The 21,844-nt window shown below is 36.1% G+C and overlaps 1 protein-coding gene across 2 annotated transcripts in view; it reads left to right on the top strand.

The window, feature by feature from the left end:
* The window catches only part of ttc28 (tetratricopeptide repeat domain 28), a 278,633-nt gene that overhangs the window by 161,319 nt on the left and 95,470 nt on the right, over window positions 1-21,844 (top strand). The gene's annotated exons all lie outside the window — the stretch shown is intronic.

Here is a 21,844-nt window from a genome sequence, read left to right as displayed (position 1 = left end):
ATGCTCTTGGCTTCCAGTGTGTCACTGAAGGTTTTGCAGTCTTCTCTTCATGTCCGAACAACTGTTTGCTACTTGCTCAATTTTTACTCAACTTCCACAAATTATACATCAAAACGTAGGTATTTTTGCTGGCTTTCAGGAAATGTCACTATCATTGTTGTGGGATTTATAGAATTTTCGCAAATCTCCTCAGACCAACACAATGTCAGAAAACTCTCCATATAAAGTCAATGGAGAGCTTGTTCAAAATCACTGCTGGATTTCTGTAATGAGAGGCATATTCGAATCGTCATATCTCCTTAACGAAGCAAAGTTAAGACATGAGGCTTGTCCCCGAATATCTTCAGACACCCCTGACGCTCACAATTCAAGAATTTCTTTCTCACCTATTACCGTTCTGAAATGAGTTGGACTTGTTTGAGGGTAGGAAATTCGTCCTTCGCTCAGATTTCTTCAGATTTCAAACTGTGGAAATGAACCACTTTTTTCTCTCGTCATAACTTTTTGTTGGATTTCCACAGAGACCTGAAAATTTCCATGATTGTTCACCAAAGCCTGCTGTCTCTTACGGTGAAAGAATGATATCGATACTCCAAATAGATTTCAAGTCACAAAGCGTTGTTTGAGGGCAAGTCAAGGCAGTTTTTGCTTCGCTCTACTCAGTTATGGTGCATTAGAAGTCAAATATCTTTAATAATTCATATTTTAATGATAAATTGTAAACACTGGAAGATTCCCCCATCTCTTCTGAACAAAACGGTGTAAGAATGACCGCTCTAGCCCCTACGGTTTGGAAATTATGGTCATTTGTTTGAGGGGAGTCCTCACTATGAGAAATAGGCTGCAATAATCCTGTGTCTCTCTGTGCTGCGTGTGTAAAAAGAGGCACATGTTTTGGCGGGAAAAAGTACACAGGCTCTCTGATTGGTGGATTCAAATTCAGCAGCTCCCAGGCTGACCTAGAAACTTACTTCTCTCTCCCTGTGCATTTTTTTGCTGATTTTTGTCATTTAACAAGTATATTTGAGGGACCCTCAGCATGTTCAGCATTTTTTTCAGCTGTCCATTTTGCTTTTCCAATTTTTCTGTTTAACTTATTACTATTGTGCTAAATAATACTATTTCTGCTATTTTATAAGATTTGTGCCTAATATAGTATTTCTGCTAAATTACAATATTTCTGCTTTTTATACTATTTGTGCTAAAACATAGTATTTCTACTAAATGTAGTATTTATGCTTAATCATACTATTTCTGCTTTTTATGGGATTTGTGCCTAATATAGTATTTCTGCTTTTTATAGGATTTTTGCTCAAACATAGTATTTCTACTAAATGCAGTGTTTATGCTTAATCATCCTATTTCTGCTTTTTATAGGATTTGTGCTTAATATAGTATTTCTGCTAAATTATAGTATTTCTGCTTTTTATAGTATTTGTGCTAAAACATAGTATTTCTACTAAATGTAGTATTTATGCTTAATCATAGTATTTCTATATATTTCTGCCAGGTCCCCAGGCAGCCAATCCTCTGTGAGGACTGAGAAATTCAAATTTTCAAATCAGGGCCTGCACGGCTTCCCAGCCAATCATATATGTGTCCTGAGGCATTCAAATTTGCATATTGGGGCCTTCATGGCTTCTAAGCCAGCCAATCATATCTGAGGGCTGAGGAATTCAAATCCACAAATCAGGGCCTGCACAGCTTCCCAGCCAGCCAATCATGTATGTGGGCTCCAGGTATTCAAATTTGCATATTGGGGAATTCGTGGCTTCTAAGTCAACAAGTCATCCATGTCATATATCTCTAAAAATTCATATTTTAATGATAAATTGTCAACACTTGAAGATTCCCCCATCTCTTCTGAACAAAACGGTGTAAGAATGACCGTTCTAGCCCCTATGGTTAGGAAATTATGGTCATTTGTTTGAGGGGAATCCTCACTATGTGAAATAAACTGAAAGAAGCAGGTCTATGTCTCTGTGCTGCGTGTGTAAAAAAATGCTCCTGTTTTGGCGGGAAAACGTAAACAGCCTCTCTGATTGGTGGATTCAAATTCAGCAGCTCCCAGGCTGACCTAGAAACTTAGTCCTCTCTCCCTGTGTGTGTGTGTGTGTGTGTGTGTGTGTGTGTGTGTGTGTGTGTTTAGTGGGAGAGAGAGGACCCTGCCCTTATTTGACAGCATGTCATTGTAGGATTTAAATTGAACATAGTTAGACTGGTTGACTGGATTAGAGCCTGTGTTTGTGTGTCCCTCTGTGCATTTGTGTTTCAATAAGTTATTACTATTCTGCTAAATCATAGTATTTCTGGTACTTTTCGGTACTTGTGCTAAATGCAGTATTTCTGCTAAATCATAGTATTTCTGGTACTTTTCGGTACTTGTGCTAAATACAGTATTTCTGCTTTTCATAGGATTTATGCCTAATATAGTATTTCTGCTAAATTATAGTATTTCTGCTTTTTATAGGATTTGTGCCTAACATAGTATTTCTGCTAAATTATAGTATTTCTGCTTTTTATAGGATTTGTGCCTAACATAGTATTTCTGCTAATTTATAGTATTTCTGCTTTTTATACTATTTGTTCTAAATTATAGTATTTCTGCTTTTTATAGGATTTGTGCTTAATATAGTATTTCTGCTAAATTATAGTTTTTCTTCTTTTTATAGTATTTGTGCTAAAACATAGTATTTCTACTAAATGTAGTATTTATGCTTAATAATAGTATTTCTATATATTTCTGCCAGGTCCCCAGGCAGCCAATCCTCTGTGAGGACTGAGACATTCAAATTTTCAAATCAGGGCCTGCACAGTTTCCCAGCCAATCAAATAAGTGTCCTGAGGCATTCAAATTTGCATATTGGGGCCTTCGTGGCTTCTAAGCCAGCCAATCATATCTGAGGGCTGAGGAATTCAAATCCACAAATCAGGGCCTGCACGGCTTCCCAGCCAGCCAATCACATATGTGGTCTCAGGCATTCAAATTTGCATATTGGGGAATTCGTGGCTTCTAAGTCAACAAGTCATCCATGTCATATATCTCTAAAAATTCATATTTTAATATTAAATTGTCAACACTTGAAGATTCCCCCATCTCTTCTGAACAAAACGGTGTAAGAATGACCGTTCTAGCCCCTACGGTTAGGAAATTATGGTCATTTGTTTGAGGGGAGTCGTCACTATGAGAAATAGACTGCAAAAATCCTGTGTCTCTCTGTGCTGCTGCGTGTGTAAACAGATGCACCTGTTTTGGTGGGGAAAAGTGCACAGGCTCTCTGATTGGTGGATTCAAATTCAGCAGTTCCCAGGCTGACCTAGAAACTTAGTCCTCTCTCCCTGTGTGTGTGTGTGTGTGTGTGTGTGTGTGTGTGTGTGTGTGTGTGTGTGTGTGTGTGTGTGTGTGTGTGTGTGTGTGTGTGTGTCTGTGACAGAGAGAGAGAGAGAGAGAGAGAGAGAGAGAGAGAGAGAGGCTTTTAATGGGATGATCTCATTCTAAGATTTAAATTCAATATATTTAGACTGGTTGACTGAATTGGATCTTGTGTGTGGGTCTCTATGTGCATGTGTGTTTCCTCATGTGTACATATTTGTGATTGTGTGGCTGTAATAAATTTTTTTGCAGATTTTTGTCATTTAACAAGTATATTTGAGGGACCCTCAGCATGTTCAGCATTTTTTCAGCTGTCCATTTTGCTTTTCCAATTTTTCTGTTTAACTTATTACTATTGTGCTAAATCATAGCATTTCTGCTATTTTATAAGATTTGTGCTTAATATACTATTTCTGCTTTTCATAGTATTTGTGCTTAATATAGTATTTCTGCTAAATTTAGTATTTCTGATTAATTATAGTTTTTCTACTAAATCATAGTACAGTATTTCTGCTTTTTATGGGATTTGTGCTAAAACAAAGTATTTCTACTAAATGTAGTATTTGTGCTTAATCATGCCATTTCTGCTTTTTATAGGATTTGTGCTTAATATAGTATTTCTGCTAAATTATAGTATTTCTGCCAAATTATAATATTTGTGCTAAAACATAGTCTCAATTTAAAATTACAAGATTCATAGTTCATCACAGTGTCTCTGGTAAATCACAATATTTCTGCTCTGTTGTACTATTTTTCTAAATCATAGTGTTTCTGTAATGTTTAAGTATTTTTGGCTAAATATATTCTTTCTGTTATCTTATACTATTTCTCCTAAATTCTTGTATTTTTGAGAAGTTATCATGTTTCTGGTAAGTTACAATATTTCTGCTAAATTCTGCTATGCTATTGTATTTCTGCCAAGTATTATGTTTCCTCTAAGATATTGCAGTTCTGCTAAGTTATTCCATTTTAGCAAAGTTCTTTTGCTTCTGCAAAGTTTTTACAATTTCTGCAACTTTTCAGCTTTTTCAGCTACTTTTTGCATACAGCTTCAGCTTTAAGCATCCACACTGCATTTTCGCAGGAAATGCAAATTTTTCTAGTTGTGTGGATGCTTTAAGCATCCACACTATTGAGTTCCTGTTTCTCTTTATTCTTTATTGTGTGGATGCTTAAGCATCCACACTATTGAGTTCCTGTTTCTCTTTATTCTTTATTATTGTGTGGATGCATTAAGCATCCACACTATTGAGTTCCTGTTTCTCTTTATTCTTTATTGTGTGGATGCATTAAGCATCCACACTATTGAGTTCCTGTTTCTCTTTATTCTTTATTATTATTATTATTATTCTTCAAGTTGCTCGTTTTTCGTCCTTTAACTACTTCCACAATTTTTGTGCTATTTTCACCGTTCAAATTTTAAACTATTCTGCTATTTCTGCTAATTTGCGCTATGATTTTTGCTATTTTTTGCTATTATACTTTTTAAAATATTAAGCTTTTTTCCTTTAATTTGTCCCATTGAAATGAATGGAAAACTTCCAAAATTCTGCTAAATTTTGCTTGTTTTTGAAACTTAACTACTTCCTCATACTTTCGCCTAGAAAAACCATTCAAACTTTAAAATGTTCACAAATTATTGGGCTATTCATGTATGATTCAGCTTTTTCAAATCTTTTACCGTTTTACTTTTATGCCTCTTAAAGTTTTCAGTTGCAAAATTGTGATTTTTCACAAAATACATGCGTTGTTATGGTTGCTATGCTCTTGGCTTCCAGTGTGTCACTGAAGGTTTTGCAATTTTCACTTCATGTCCGAACAACTTCTTGCTACTTGCTCAATTTTCACTCAACTTCCACAAATTATACATCAAAACGTAGGTATTTTTGCTGGCTTTCAGAAAATGTCACTATCATTGTTGTGGGATTTATAGAATTTTGGCAAATCTCCTCAGACCAACACAAGGTCACAAAACTCTCCATATAAAGTCAATGGAGAGCTTGTTCAAAATCATCGCTGCATTTCTGTAATGAGAGGCATATTCGAATCGTCATATCTCCTTAACGAAGCAAAGTTAAGACATGAGGCTTGTCCCGGTATATCTTCAGACACTCCTGACGCTCACAATTCAAGAATTTCTTTCTCACCTATTACCGTTCTGAAATGAGTTGGACTTGTTTGAGGGTAGGAAATTTGTCCTTCGCTCAGATTTCTTCAGATTTCAAACTGTGGAAATGAACCACTTTTTTCTCTCGTCATAACTTTTTGTTGGATTTCCACAGAGACCTGAAAATTTCTCTGACTGTTCACCAAAGCCTGCTGTCTCTTACGGTGAAAGAATGATATCGATACTCCAAATAGATTTAGAGTTAGAAAGCGTTGTTTGAGGGCAAGTCAAGGCAGTTTTTGCTTCGCTCTGCTCAGTTATGGTGCATTAGAAGTCTAATATCTTTAATAATTCATATTTTAATGATAAATTGTTAACACTGGAAGATTCCCCCATCTCTTCTGAACAAAACGGTGTAAGAATGACCGCTCTAGCCCCTACGGTTAGGAAATTATGGTCATTTGTTTGAGGGAAGTCCTCACTATGAGAAATAGGCTGCAATAATCCTGTGCCTCTCTGTCCTGCGTGTGTAAAAAGATGCACCTGTTTTGGCGGGAAAACGTAAACAGCCACTCTGATTGGTGGATTTAAATTCGGCAGCTCTCTCCCTCTGTGTCTGTCTGTGTGTGTGTGTGTGTGTGTGTGTGTGTGTGTGTGTGTGTGTGTGTGTGTGTGTGTGTGTGTGTGTGTTTAGTGGGAGAGAGAGGACCCTGCCCTTATTTGGCAGCATGTCATTGTAGGATTTAAATTGAATATAGTTAGACTGGTTGACTGGATTAGAGCCTGTGTTTGTGTGTCCCTCTGTGCATTTGTGTTTCAATATGCCTTCATATTTGTAATTTTGTAAGTTATTACTATTCTGCTAAATGATACTATTTCTGCTTTTCATAAGATTTGTGCCTAATATAGTATTTCTGCTAAATTATAGTATTTATTATTTTTATAGGATTTGTGCCAAACATAGTATTTCTGTTAAATTATAGTATTTCTGCTTTTTATACTATTTGTGCCTAATATAGTATTTCTGCTTTTTATAGGATTTGTACCTAATATAGTATTTCTGCTTTTTATAGGATTTGTGCTTAATATAGTATTTCTGCTAAATTATAGTATTTCTGCTTTTTATAGTATTTCTGCTAAAACATAGTATTTCTACTAAATGTAGTATTTATGCTTAATCATAGTATTTCTATATATTTCTGCCAGGTCCCCAGGCAGCCAATCCTCTGTGAGGACTTAGACATTCAAATTTTCAAATCAGGGCCTGCACGGTTTCCCAGCCAATCATATATGTGTCCTGAGGCATTCAAATTTGCATATTGGGGCCTTCATGGCTTCTAAGCCAGCCAATCATATCTGAGGGCTGAGGAATTCAAATCCACAAATCAGGGCCTGCACAGCTTCCCAGCCAGCCAATCATGTATGTGGGCTCCAGGTATTCAAATTTGCATATTGGGGAATTCGTGGCTTCTAAGTCAACAAGTCATCCATGTCATATATCTCTAAAAATTCATATTTTAATGATAAATTGTCAACACTTGAAGATTCCCCCATCTCTTCTGAACAAAACGGTGTAAGAATGACCGCTCTAGCCCCTATGGTTAGGAAATTATGGTCATTTGTTTGAGGGGAGTCCTCACTATGAGAAATAGGCTGCAATAATCCTGTGCCTCTCTGTGCTGCGTGTGTAAAAAGAGGCACATGTTTTGGCGGGAAAAAGTACACAGGCTCTCTGATTGGTGGATTCAAATTCGGCAGCTCCCAGGCTGACCTAGAAACTCACTTCTCTCTCCCTGTGCATTTTTTTGCTGATTTTTTCATTTAACAAGTATATTTGAGGGACCCTCAGCATGTTCAGCATTTTTTCAGCTGTCCATTTTGCTTTTCCAATTTTTCTGTTTAACTTATTACTATTGTGCTAAATCATACTGTTTCTGCTATTTTATAAGATTTGTGCTTAATATAGTATTTCTGCTTTTAATAGGATTTGTGCTTAATATAGTATTTCTGCTTTTTATAGAATTTGTGCTTAATATAGTATTTCTGCTTTTTATAGGATTTGTGCTTAATATAGTATTTCTGCTTTTTATAGGATTTGTGCTAAAACATAGTATTTCTACTAAATGTAGTATTTATGCTTAATCATAGTATTTCTATATATTTCTGCCAGGTCCCCAGGCAGCCAATCCTCTGTGAGGACTTAGACATTCAAATTTTCAAATCAGGTCCTGCACGGTTTCCCAGCCAATCATATATGTGTCCTGAGGCATTCAAATTTGCATATTGGGGACTTCATGGCTTCTAAGCCAGCCAATCATATCTGAGGGCTGAGGAATTCAAATCCACAAATCAGGGCCTGCACGGCTTCCCAGCCAGCCAATCACATATGTGGTCTCAGGCATTCAAATTTGCATATTGGGGAATTCGTGGCTTCTAAGTCAACAAGTCATCCATGTCATATATCTCTAAAAATTCATATTTTAATATTAAATTGTCAACACTTGAAGATTCCCCCACCTCTTCTGAACAAAACGGTGTAAGAATGACCGTTCTAGCCCCTACGGTTAGGAAATTACGGTCATTTGTTTGAGGGAGTCGTCACTATGAGAAATAGACTGCAAAAATCCTGTGTCTCTCTGTGCTGCTGCGTGTGTAAACAGATGCACCTGTTTTGGTGGGGAAAAGTGCACAGGCTCTCTGATTGGTGGATTCAAATTCAGCAGTTCCCAGGCTGACCTAGAAACTTAGTCCTCTCTCCCTGTGTGTGTGTGTGTGTGTGTGTGTGTGTGTGTGTGTGTGTGTGTGTGTCTGTGACAGAGAGAGAGAGAGAGAGAGAGAGAGGCTTTTAATGGGATGATCTCATTCTAAGATTTAAATTCAATATATTTAGACTGGTTGACTGAATTGGATCTTGTGTGTGGGTCTCTATGTGCATGTGTGTTTCCTCATGTGTACATATTTGTGATTGTGTGGCTGTAATAAATTTTTTTGCAGATTTTTGTCATTTAACAAGTATATTTGAGGGACCCTCAGCATGTTCAGCATTTTTTCAGCTGTCCATTTTGCTTTTCCAATTTTTCTGTTTAACTTATTACTATTGTGCTAAATCATAGCATTTCTGCTATTTTATAAGATTTGTGCTTAATATACTATTTCTGCTTTTCATAGTATTTGTGCTTAATATAGTATTTCTGCTAAATTTAGTATTTCTGATTAATTATAGTTTTTCTACTAAATCATAGTACAGTATTTCTGCTTTTTATGGGATTTGTGCTAAAACAAAGTATTTCTACTAAATGTAGTATTTGTGCTTAATCATGCCATTTCTGCTTTTTATAGGATTTGTGCTTAATATAGTATTTCTGCTAAATTATAGTATTTCTGCCAAATTATAATATTTGTGCTAAAACATAGTCTCAATTTAAAATTACAATATTCATAGTTCATCACAGTGTCTCTGGTAAATCACAATATTTCTGCTCTGTTGTACTATTTTTCTAAGTCATAGTGTTTCTGTAATGTTTAAGTATTTTTGGCTAAATATATTCTTTCTGTTATCTTATACTATTTCTCCTAAATTCTTGTATTTTTGAGAAGTTATCATGTTTCTGGTAAGTTACAATATTTCTGCTAAATTCTGCTATGCTATTGTATTTCTGCCAAGTATTATGTTTCCTCTAAGATATTGCAGTTCTGCTAAGTTATTCCATTTTAGCAAACTTCTTTTGCTTCTGCAAAGTTTTTACAATTTCTGCAACTTTTCAGCTTTTTCAGCTACTTTTTGCATACAGCTTCAGCTTTAAGCATCCACACTGCATTTTCGCAGGAAATGCAAATTTTTCTAGTTATTATTATTCTTCAAGTTGCTCATTTTTCGTCCTTTAACTACTTCCACAATTTTTGTGCTATTTTCACCGTTCAAACTTTAAACTATTCTGCTATTTCTGCTAATTTGCGCTATGATTTTTGCTATTTTTTGCTATTATACTTTTTAAAATATTAAGCTTTTTTCCTTTAATTTGTCCCATTGAAATGAATGGAAAACTTCTGCAATTCTGCTAAATTTTGCTTGTTTTTGAAACTTAACTACTTCCTCATACTTTCGCCTAGAAAAACCATTCAAACTTTAAAATGTTCACAAATTATTGGGCTATTCATGTATGATTCAGCTTTTTCAAATCTTTTACCGTTTTACTTTTATGCCTCTTAAAGTTTTGAGTTGCAAAATTGTGATTTTTCACAAAATACATGCGTTGTTATGGTTGCTATGCTCTTGGCTTCCAGTGTGTCACTGAAGGTTTTGCAATTTTCACTTCATGTCCGAACAACTTCTTGCTACTTGCTCAATTTTCACTCAACTTCCACAAATTATACATCAAAACGTAGGTATTTTTGCTGGCTTTCAGAAAATGTCACTATCATTGTTGTGGGATTTATAGAATTTTTGCAAATCTCCTCAGACTAACACAATGTCAGAAAACTCTCCATATAAAGTGAATGGAGAGCTTGTTCAAAATCATCGCTGCATTTCTGTAATGAGAGGCATATTCGAATCGTCATATCTCCTTAACGAAGCAAAGTTAAGACATGAGGCTTGTCCCGGTATATCTTCAGACACTCCTGACGCTCACAATTCAAGAATTTCTTTCTCACCTATTACCGTTCTGAAATGAGTTGGACTTGTTTGAGGGTAGGAAATTTGTCCTTCGCTCAGATTTCTTCAGATTTCAAACTGTGGAAATGAACCACTTTTTTCTCTCGTCATAACTTTTTGTTGGATTTCCACAGAGACCTGAAAATTTCTCTGACTGTTCACCAAAGCCTGCTGTCTCTTACGGTGAAAGAATGATATCGATACTCCAAATAGATTTAGAGTTAGAAAGCGTTGTTTGAGGGCAAGTCAAGGCAGTTTTTGCTTCGCTCTGCTCAGTTATGGTGCATTAGAAGTCTAATATCTTTAATAATTCATATTTTAATGATAAATTGTTAACACTGGAAGATTCCCCCATCTCTTCTGAACAAAACGGTGTAAGAATGACCGCTCTAGCCCCTACGGTTAGGAAATTATGGTCATTTGTTTGAGGGAAGTCCTCACTATGAGAAATAGGCTGCAATAATCCTGTGCCTCTCTGTCCTGCGTGTGTAAAAAGATGCACCTGTTTTGGCGGGAAAACGTAAACAGCCACTCTGATTGGTGGATTTAAATTCGGCAGCTCTCTCCCTCTGTGTCTGTGTGTGTGTGTGTGTGTGTGTGTGTGTGTGTGTGTGTGTGTGTGTGTGTGTTTAGTGGGAGAGAGAGGACCCTGCCCTTATTTGGCAGCATGTCATTGTAGGATTTAAATTGAATATAGTTAGACTGGTTGACTGGATTAGAGCCTGTGTTTGTGTGTCCCTCTGTGCATTTGTGTTTCAATATGCCTTCATATTTGTAATTTTGTAAGTTATTACTATTCTGCTAAATGATACTATTTCTGCTTTTCATAAGATTTGTGCCTAACATAGTATTTCTGCTAAATTATAGTATTTATTATTTTTATAGGATTTGTGCCAAACATAGTATTTCTGTTAAATTATAGTATTTCTGCTTTTTATACTATTTGTGCCTAATATAGTATTTCTGCTTTTTATAGGATTTGTACCTAATATAGTATTTCTGCTTTTTATAGGATTTGTGCTTAATATAGTATTTCTGCTAAATTATAGTATTTCTGCTTTTTATAGTATTTCTGCTAAAACATAGTATTTCTACTAAATGTAGTATTTATGCTTAATCATAGTATTTCTATATATTTCTGCCAGGTCCCCAGGCAGCCAATCCTCTGTGAGGACTTAGACATTCAAATTTTCAAATCAGGGCCTGCACGGTTTCCCAGCCAATCATATATGTGTCCTGAGGCATTCAAATTTGCATATTGGGGCCTTCATGGCTTCTAAGCCAGCCAATCATATCTGAGGGCTGAGGAATTCAAATCCACAAATCAGGGCCTGCACAGCTTCCCAGCCAGCCAATCATGTATGTGGGCTCCAGGTATTCAAATTTGCATATTGGGGAATTCGTGGCTTCTAAGTCAACAAGTCATCCATGTCATATATCTCTAAAAATTCATATTTTAATGATAAATTGTCAACACTTGAAGATTCCCCCATCTCTTCTGAACAAAACGGTGTAAGAATGACCGCTCTAGCCCCTATGGTGAGGAAATTATGGTCATTTGTTTGAGGGGAGTCCTCACTATGAGAAATAGGCTGCAATAATCCTGTGCCTCTCTGTGCTGCGTGTGTAAAAAGAGGCACCTGTTTTGGCGGGAAAAAGTACACAGGCTCTCTGATTGGTGGATTCAAATTCAGCAGCTCCCAGGCTGACCTAGAAACGTACTTCTCTCTCCCTGTGCATTTTTTTGCTGATTTTTTCATTTAACAAGTATATTTGAGGGACCCTCAGCATGTTCAGCATTTTTTCAGCTGTCCATTTTGCTTTTCCAATTTTTCTGTTTAACTTATTACTATTGTGCTAAATCATACTGTTTCTGCTATTTTATAAGATTTGTGCTTAATATAGTATTTCTGCTTTTAATAGGATTTGTGCTTAATATAGTATTTCTGCTTTTTATAGAATTTGTGCTTAATATAGTATTTCTGCTTTTTATAGAATTTGTGCTTAATATAGTATTTCTGCTTTTTATAGGATTTGTGCTTAATATAGTATTTCTGCTTTTTATATGATTTGTGCTTAATATAGTATTTCTGCTAAATTATAGTATTTCTGCTTTTTATAGTATTTGTGCTAAAACATAGTATTTCTACTAAATGTAGTATTTATGCTTAATCATAGTATTTCTATATATTTCTGCCTGGTCCCCAGGCAGCCAATCCTCTGTGAGGACTTAGACATTCAAATTTTCAAATCAGGTCCTGCACGGTTTCCCAGCCAATCATATATGTGTCCTGAGGCATTCAAATTTGCATATTGGGGACTTCATGGCTTCTAAGCCAGCCAATCATATCTGAGGGCTGAGGAATTCAAATCCACAAATCAGGGCCTGCACGGCTTCCCAGCCAGCCAATCACATATGTGGTCTCAGGCATTCAAATTTGCATATTGGGGAATTCGTGGCTTCTAAGTCAACAAGTCATCCATGTCATATATCTCTAAAAATTCATATTTTAATATTAAATTGTCAACACTTGAAGATTCCCCCACCTCTTCTGAACAAAACGGTGTAAGAATGACCGTTCTAGCCCCTACGGTTAGGAAATTACGGTCATTTGTTTGAGGGAGTCGTCACTATGAGAAATAGACTGCAAAAATCCTGTGTCTCTCTGTGCTGCTGCGTGTGTAAACAGATGCACCTGTTTTGGTGGGGAAAAGTGCACAGGCTCTCTGATTGGTGGATTCAAATTCAGCAGTTCCCAGGCTGACCTAGAAACTTAGTCCTCTCTCCCTGTGTGTGTGTGTGTGTGTGTGTGTGTGTGTGTGTGTGTGTGTGTGTGTGTGTGTGTGTGTGTGTGTGTGTCTGTGACAGAGAGAGAGAGAGAGAGAGAGAGAGAGAGAGAGGCTTTTAATGGGATGATCTCATTCTAAGATTTAAATTCAATATATTTAGACTGGTTGGCTGAATTGGATCTTGTGTGTGGGTCTCTATGTGCATGTGTGTTTCCTCATGTGTACATATTTGTGATTGTGTGGCTGTAATAAATTTTTTTGCAGATTTTTGTCATTTAACAAGTATATTTGAGGGACCCTCAGCATGTTCAGCATTTTTTCAGCTGTCCATTTTGCTTTTCCAATTTTTCTGTTTAACTTATTACTATTGTGCTAAATCATAGCATTTCTGCTATTTTATAAGATTTGTGCTTAATATACTATTTCTGCTTTTCATAGTATTTGTGCTTAATATAGTATTTCTGCTAAATTTAGTATTTATGCTTAATCATGCCATTTCTGCTTTTTATAGGATTTGTGCTTAATATAGTATTTCTGCTTTTTATAGAATTTGTGCTTAATATAGTATTTCTGCTTTTTATAGAATTTGTGCTTAATATATTATTTCTGCTTTTTATAGGATTTGTGCTTAATATAGTATTTCTGCTTTTTATAGTATTTGTGCTAAAACATAGTATTTCTACTAAATGTAGTATTTATGCTTAATCATAGTATTTCTATATATTTCTGCCTGGTCCCCAGGCAGCCAATCCTCTGTGAGGACTTAGACATTCAAATTTTCAAATCAGGTCCTGCACGGTTTCCCAGCCAATCATATATGTGTCCTGAGGCATTCAAATTTGCATATTGGGGCCTTCATGGCTTCTAAGCCAGCCAATCATATCTGAGGGCTGAGGAATTCAAATCCACAAATCAGGGCCTGCACGGCTTCCCAGGCAGCCAATCATATATGTGGCCTCAGGCATTCAAATTTGCATATTGGGGGAATTCGTGGCTTCTAAGTCAACAAGTCATCCATGTCGTATATCTCTAAAAATTCACATTTTAATGATAAATTGTTAACACTGGAAGATTCCCCCATCTCTTCTGAACAAAACGGTGTAAGAATGACCGCTCTAGCCCCTACGGTTTGGAAATTATGGTCATTTGTTTGAGGGTAGTCGTCACTATGAGAAATAGGCTGCAATAATCCTGTGCCTCTCTGTGCTGCGTGTGTAAAAAGAGGCACATGTTTTGGCGGGAAAAAGTACACAGGCTCTCTGATTGGTGGATTCAAATTCAGCAGCTCCCAGGCTGACCTAGAAACGTACTTCTCTCTCCCTGTGCATTTTTTTGCTGATTTTTTTCATTTAACAAGTATATTTGAGGGACCCTCAGCATGTTCAGCATTTTTTCAGCTGTCCATTTTGCTTTTCCAATTTTTCTGTTTAACTTATTGTGTGGATGCTTTAAGCATCCACACTATTGAGTTCCTGTTTCTCTTTATTATTGTGTGGATGCTTTAAGCATCCACACTATTGAGTTCCTGTTTCTCTTTATTCTTTATCTTTATTATTATTATTCCGGGTGTTTCCGTACACTTTTCGCCGTTAAACTACTTCCACAATTTTCAGCCGATTTTCACCGTTCAAATTTTAAACTATTCTGCTATTTTTGCTAATTCCTGCTATGACTTTTGCTATTTTTAACTATTATACTTTTTAAAATATTAAGCTTTTTTCCTTTAATTTGTCCCATTGAAATGAATGGGAAACTTCTGCAATTCTGCTAAATTTTGCTTGTTTTTGGAACTTAACTACTTCCTCATACTTTCACCTAGAACAACCATTCAAATTTTAAAATGTTCACAAATTATTGGGCTATTCAGGTATGATTCAGCTTTTTCAAATGTTTTACTGTTTTACTTTTATGCCTCTTAAAGTTTTGAGTTGCAAAATTGTGATTTTTCACAAAATACATGCGTTGTTATGGTTGCTATGCTCTTGGCTTCCAGTGTGACACTGAAGCTTTTGCAGTCTTCTCTTCATGTCCGAACAACTGTTTGCTACTTGCTCAATTTTCACTCAACTTCCACAAATTATATATCAAAATGTAGGTATTTTTGCTGGCTTTCAGAAAATGTCACTATCATTGTTGTGGGATTTATAGAATTTTTGCAAATCTCCTCAGACTAACACAATGTCAGAAAACTCTCCATATAAAGTGAATGGAGAGCTTGTTCAAAATCATCGCTGCATTTCTGTAATGAGAGGCATATTCGAATCGTCATATCTCCTTAACGAAGCAAAGTTAAGACATGAGGCTTGTCCCGGTATATCTTCAGACACTCCTGACGCTCACAATTCAAGAATTTCTTTCTCACCTATTACCGTTCTGAAATGAGTTGGACTTGTTTGAGGGTAGGAAATTCGTCCTTCGCTCAGATTTCTTCAGATTTCAAACTGTGGAAATGAACCACTTTTTTCTCTCGTCATAACTTTTTGTTGGATTTCCACAGAGACCTGAAAATTTCTCTGACTGTTCACCAAAGCCTGCTGTCTCTTACGGTGAAAGAATGATATCGATACTCCAAATAGATTTAGAGTTACAAAGCGTTGTTTGAGGGCAAGTCAAGGCAGTTTTTGCTTCGCTCTGCTCAGTTATGGTGCATTAGAAGTCTAATATCTTTAATAATTCATATTTTAATGATAAATTGTTAACACTGGAAGATTCCCCCATCTCTTCTGAACAAAACGGTGTAAGAATGACCGCTCTAGCCCCTACGGTTTGGAAATTATGGTCATTTGTTTGAGGAAAGTCCTCACTATGAGAAATAGGCTGCAATAATCCTGTGCCTCTCTGTCCTGCGTGTGTAAAAAGATGCACCTGTTTTGGCGGGAAAACGTAAACAGCCACTCTGATTGGTGGATTTAAATTCGGCAGCTCTCTCCCTCTGTGTCTGTCTGTGTGTGTGTGTGTGTGTGTGTGTGTGTGTGTGTATGTGTGTGTGTGTGTGTGTGTGTTTAGTGGGAGAGAGAGGACCCTGCCCTTATTTGGCAGCATGTCATTGTAGGATTTAAATTGAATATAGTTAGACTGGTTGACTGGATTAGAGCCTGTGTTTGTGTGTCCCTCTGTGCATTTGTGTTTCAATATGCCTCCATATTTGTAATTTTGTAAGTTATTACTATTCTGCTAAATGATACTATTTCTGCTTTTCATAAGATTTGTGCCTAATATAGTATTTCTGCTAAATTATAGTATTTATTATTTTTATAGGATTTGTGCCAAACATAGTATTTCTGCTAAATTATAGTATTTCTGCTTTTTATACTATTTGTGCTAAAACATAGTATTTCTACTAAATGTAGTATTTATGCTTAATCATAGTATTTCTATATATTTCTGCCAGGTCCCCAGGCAGCCAATCCTCTGTGAGGACTTAGACATTCAAATTTTCAAATCAGGTTCTGCACGGTTTCCCAGCCAATCATATATGTGTCCTGAGGCATTCAAATTTGCATATTGGGGCCTTCATGGCTTCTAAGCCAGCCAATCATATCTGAGGGCTGAGGAATTCAAATCCACAAATCAGGGCCTGCACGGCTTCCCAGGCAGCCAATCATATATGTGGCCTCAGGCATTCAAATTTGCATATTGGGGGAATTCGTGGCTTCTAAGTCAACAAGTCATCCATGTCGTATATCTCTAAAAATTCACATTTTAATGATAAATTGTTAACACTGGAAGATTCCCCCATCTCTTCTGAACAAAACGGTGTAAGAATGACCGCTCTAGCCCCTACGGTTTGGAAATTATGGTCATTTGTTTGAGGGGAGTCCTCACTATGAGAAATAGGCTGCAATAATCCTGTGCCTCTCTCTGCTGCGTGTGTAAAAAGATGCACCTGTTTTGGCGGGAAAAAGTACACAGGCTCTCTGATTGGTGGATTCAAATTCAGCAGCTCCCAGGCTGACCTAGAAACTTACTTCTCTCTCCCTGTGCATTTTTTTGCTGATTTTTTCATTTAACAAGTATATTTGAGGGACCCTCAGCATGTTCAGCATTTTTTCAGCTGTCCATTTTGCTTTTCCAATTTTTCTGTTTAACTTATTACTATTGTGCTAAATCATACTGTTTCTGCTATTTCATAAGATTTGTGCTTAATATAGTATTTCTGCTTTTAATAGGATTTGTGCTTAATATAGTATTTCTGCTTTTTATAGAATTTGTGCTTAATATAGTATTTCTGCTTTTTATATGATTTGTGCTTAATATGGTATTTCTGCTAAATTATAGTATTTCTGCTTTTTATAGGATTTGTGCTAAAACATAGTATTTCTACTAAATGTAGTATTTATGCTTAATCATACTATTTCTGCTTTTTATAGGATTTGTGCTTAATATAGTATTTCTGCTAAATTATAGTATTTCTGCTTTTTATAGGATTTGTGCTAAAACATAGTATTTCTACTAAATGTAGTATTTATGCTTAATCATAGTATTTCTATATATTTCTGCCTGGTCCCCAGGCAGCCAATCCTCTGTGAGGACTGAGAAATTCAAATTTTCAAATCAGGTCCTGCACGGTTTCCCAGCCAATCATATATGTGTCCTGAGGCATTCAAATTTGCATATTGGGGACTTCATGGCTTCTAAGCCAGCCAATCATATCTGAGGGCTGAGGAATTCAAATCCACAAATCAGGGCCTGCACAGCTTCCCAGCCAGCCAATCATGTATGTGGGCTCCAGGTATTCAAATTTGCATATTGGGGAATTCGTGGCTTCTAAGTCAACAAGTCATCCGTGTCATATATCTCTAAAAATTCATATTTTAATGATAAATTGTCAACACTTGAAGATTCCCCCATCTCTTCTGAACAAAACGGTGTAAGAATGACCGTTCTAGCTCCTACGGTTAGGAAATTATGGTCATTTGTTTGAGGGGAGTCGTCATTATGAGAAATAGACTGCAATGATCCTGTGTCTCTCTGTGCTGCGTGTGTAAAAAGGATGCACCTGTTTTGGAGGGAAAGAGTGCACAGGCTCTCTGATTGGTGGATTCAAATTCAGCAGCTCCCAGGCTGACCTAGAAACTCACTTTTTTCTCCCTGTGTGTGTGTGTGTGTGTGTGTGTGTGTGTGTGTGTGTGTGTGTGTGTGTGTGTGTGTGTTTAGTGGGAGAGAGAGGACCCTGCCCTTATTTGGCAGCATGTCATTGTAGGATTTAAATTGAATATAGTTAGACTGGTTGACTGGATTAGAGCCTGTGTTTGTGTGTCCCTCTGTGCATTTGTGTTTCAATATGCCTTCATATTTGTAATTTTGTAAGTTATTACTATTCTGCTAAATGATACTATTTCTGCTTTTCATAAGATTTGTGCCTAATATAGTATTTCTGCTAAATTATAGTATTTATTATTTTTATAGGATTTGTGCCAAACATAGTATTTCTGTTAAATTATAGTATTTCTGCTTTTTATACTATTTGTGCCTAATATAGTATTTCTGCTTTTTATAGGATTTGTACCTAATATAGTATTTCTGCTTTTTATAGGATTTGTGCTTAATATAGTATTTCTGCTAAATTATAGTATTTCTGCTTTTTATAGTATTTGTGCTAAAACATAGTATTTCTACTAAATGTAGTATTTATGCTTAATCATAGTATTTCTATATATTTCTGCCAGGTCCCCAGGCAGCCAATCCTCTGTGAGGACTTAGACATTCAAATTTTCAAATCAGGGCCTGCACGGTTTCCCAGCCAATCATATATGTGTCCTGAGGCATTCAAATTTGCATATTGGGGCCTTCATGGCTTCTAAGCCAGCCAATCATATCTGAGGGCTGAGGAATTCAAATCCACAAATCAGGGCCTGCACAGCTTCCCAGCCAGCCAATCATGTATGTGGGCTCCAGGTATTCAAATTTGCATATTGGGGAATTCGTGGCTTCTAAGTCAACAAGTCATCCATGTCATATATCTCTAAAAATTCATATTTTAATGATAAATTGTCAACACTTGAAGATTCCCCCATCTCTTCTGAACAAAACGGTGTAAGAATGACCGCTCTAGCCCCTATGGTTAGGAAATTATGGTCATTTGTTTGAGGGGAGTCCTCACTATGAGAAATAGGCTGCAATAATCCTGTGCCTCTCTGTGCTGCGTGTGTAAAAAGAGGCACATGTTTTGGCGGGAAAAAGTACACAGGCTCTCTGATTGGTGGATTCAAATTCGGCAGCTCCCAGGCTGACCTAGAAACTCACTTCTCTCTCCCTGTGCATTTTTTTGCTGATTTTTTCATTTAACAAGTATATTTGAGGGACCCTCAGCATGTTCAGCATTTTTTCAGCTGTCCATTTTGCTTTTCCAATTTTTCTGTTTAACTTATTACTATTGTGCTAAATCATACTGTTTCTGCTATTTTATAAGATTTGTGCTTAATATAGTATTTCTGCTTTTAATAGGATTTGTGCTTAATATAGTATTTCTGCTTTTTATAGAATTTGTGCTTAATATAGTATTTCTGCTTTTTATAGGATTTGTGCTTAATATAGTATTTCTGCTTTTTATAGGATTTGTGCTTAATATAGTATTTCTGCTTTTTATATGATTTGTGCTTAATATAGTATTTCTGCTAAATTATAGTATTTCTGCTTTTTATAGGATTTGTGCTAAAACATAGTATTTCTACTAAATGTAGTATTTATGCTTAATCATAGTATTTCTATATATTTCTGCCTGGTCCCCAGGCAGCCAATCCTCTGTGAGGACTTAGACATTCAAATTTTCAAATCAGGTCCTGCACGGTTTCCCAGCCAATCATATATGTGTCCTGAGGCATTCAAATTTGCATATTGGGGACTTCATGGCTTCTAAGCCAGCCAATCATATCTGAGGGCTGAGGAATTCAAATCCACAAATCAGGGCCTGCACGGCTTCCCAGCCAGCCAATCACATATGTGGTCTCAGGCATTCAAATTTGCATATTGGGGAATTCGTGGCTTCTAAGTCAACAAGTCATCCATGTCATATATCTCTAAAAATTCATATTTTAATATTAAATTGTCAACACTTGAAGATTCCCCCACCTCTTCTGAACAAAACGGTGTAAGAATGACCGTTCTAGCCCCTACGGTTAGGAAATTACGGTCATTTGTTTGAGGGAGTCGTCACTATGAGAAATAGACTGCAAAAATCCTGTGTCTCTCTGTGCTGCTGCGTGTGTAAACAGATGCACCTGTTTTGGTGGGGAAAAGTGCACAGCCTCTCTGATTGGTGGATTCAAATTCAGCAGTTCCCAGGCTGACCTAGAAACTTAGTCCTCTCTCCCTGTGTGTGTGTGTGTGTGTGTGTGTGTGTGTGTGTGTGTGTGTGTGTGTGTGTGTGTGTGTGACAGAGAGAGAGAGAGAGAGAGAGAGAGAGAGAAAGCCTTTTAATGGGATGATCTCATTGTAAGATTCAAATTCAATATATTTAGACTGGTTGACTGAATTGGATCTTGTGTGTGTGTCTCTCTGTGCATGTGTGTTTCCTTATGTGTACATATTTGTGATTGTGTGGCTGTTATATATTTTTTTGCTGATTTTTTTTTCATTTAACAAGTATATTTGAGGGACCCTCAGCATGTTCAGCATTTTTTCAGCTGTCCATTTTGCTTTTCCAATTTTTCTGTTTAACTTATTACTATTGTGCTAAGTCATACTATTTCTGCTATTTTATAAGATTTGTGCTTAATATAGTATTTCTGCTTTTATAGGATTTGTGCTTAATATAGTATTTCTGCTTTTTATAAGATTTGTGCTTAATATAGTATTTCTGCTAAATGTAGTATTTATGCTTAATCATACTATTTCTGCTTTTCATAGGATTTGTGCTTAATATAGTATTTCTGCTAAATGTAGTATTTCTGATTAATTATAGTATTTCTGCTAAATTATAGTATTTCTGCCAAATTATAATATTTGTGCTAAAACATAGTCTTAATTTAAAATTACAATATTCATAGTTCATCACAGTGTCTCTGGTAAATCACAATATTTCTGCTCTGTTGTACTATTTTTCTAAATCATAGTGTTTCTGTAATGTTTAAGTATTTTTGGCTAAATATATTCTTTCTGTTATCTTATACTATTTCTCCTAAATTCTTGTATTTTTGAGAAGTTATCATGTTTCTGGTAAGTTACAATATTTCTGCTAAATTCTGCTATGCTATTGTATTTCTGCCAAGTATTATGTTTCCTCTAAGATATTGCAGTTCTGCAAAGTTATTCCATTTTAGCAAACTTCTTTTGCTTCTGCAAAGTTTTTACAATTTCTGCAACTTTTCAGCTTTTTCAGCTACTTTTTGCATACAGCTTCAGCTTTAAGCATCCACACTGCATTTTCGCAGGAAATGCAAATTTTTCTAGTTATTATTATTATTCTTCAAGTTGCTCGTTTTTCGTCCTTTAACTACTTCCACAATTTTTGTGCTATTTTCACCGTTCAAATTTTAAACTATTCTGCTATTTCTGCTAATTTGCGCTATGATTTTTGCTATTTTTTGCTATTATACTTTTTAAAATATTAAGCTTTTTTCCTTTAATTTGTCCCATTGAAATGAATGGAAAACTTCCAAAATTCTGCTAAATTTTGCTTGTTTTTGAAACTTAACTACTTCCTCATACTTTCGCCTAGAAAAACCATTCAAACTTTAAAATGTTCACAAATTATTGGGCTATTCATGTATGATTCAGCTTTTTCAAATCTTTTACCGTTTTACTTTTATGCCTCTTAAAGTTTTGAGTTGCAAAATTGTGATTTTTCACAAAATACATGCGTTGTTATGGTTGCTATGCTCTTGGCTTCCAGTGTGTCACTGAAGGTTTTGCAATTTTCACTTCATGTCCGAACAACTTCTTGCTACCTGCTCAATTTTCACTCAACTTCCACAAATTA

The sequence above is a fragment of the Astatotilapia calliptera genome, chromosome 7 (genome assembly GCF_964374335.1).
Source record: "Astatotilapia calliptera chromosome 7, fAstCal68.1, whole genome shotgun sequence".
In the NCBI taxonomy this organism is placed as follows: Eukaryota; Metazoa; Chordata; class Actinopteri; order Cichliformes; family Cichlidae; genus Astatotilapia; species Astatotilapia calliptera.
The sequence above is the reverse complement of the archived record's forward strand: the minus strand, read 5'-3'. Positions and strand labels throughout refer to the sequence as shown.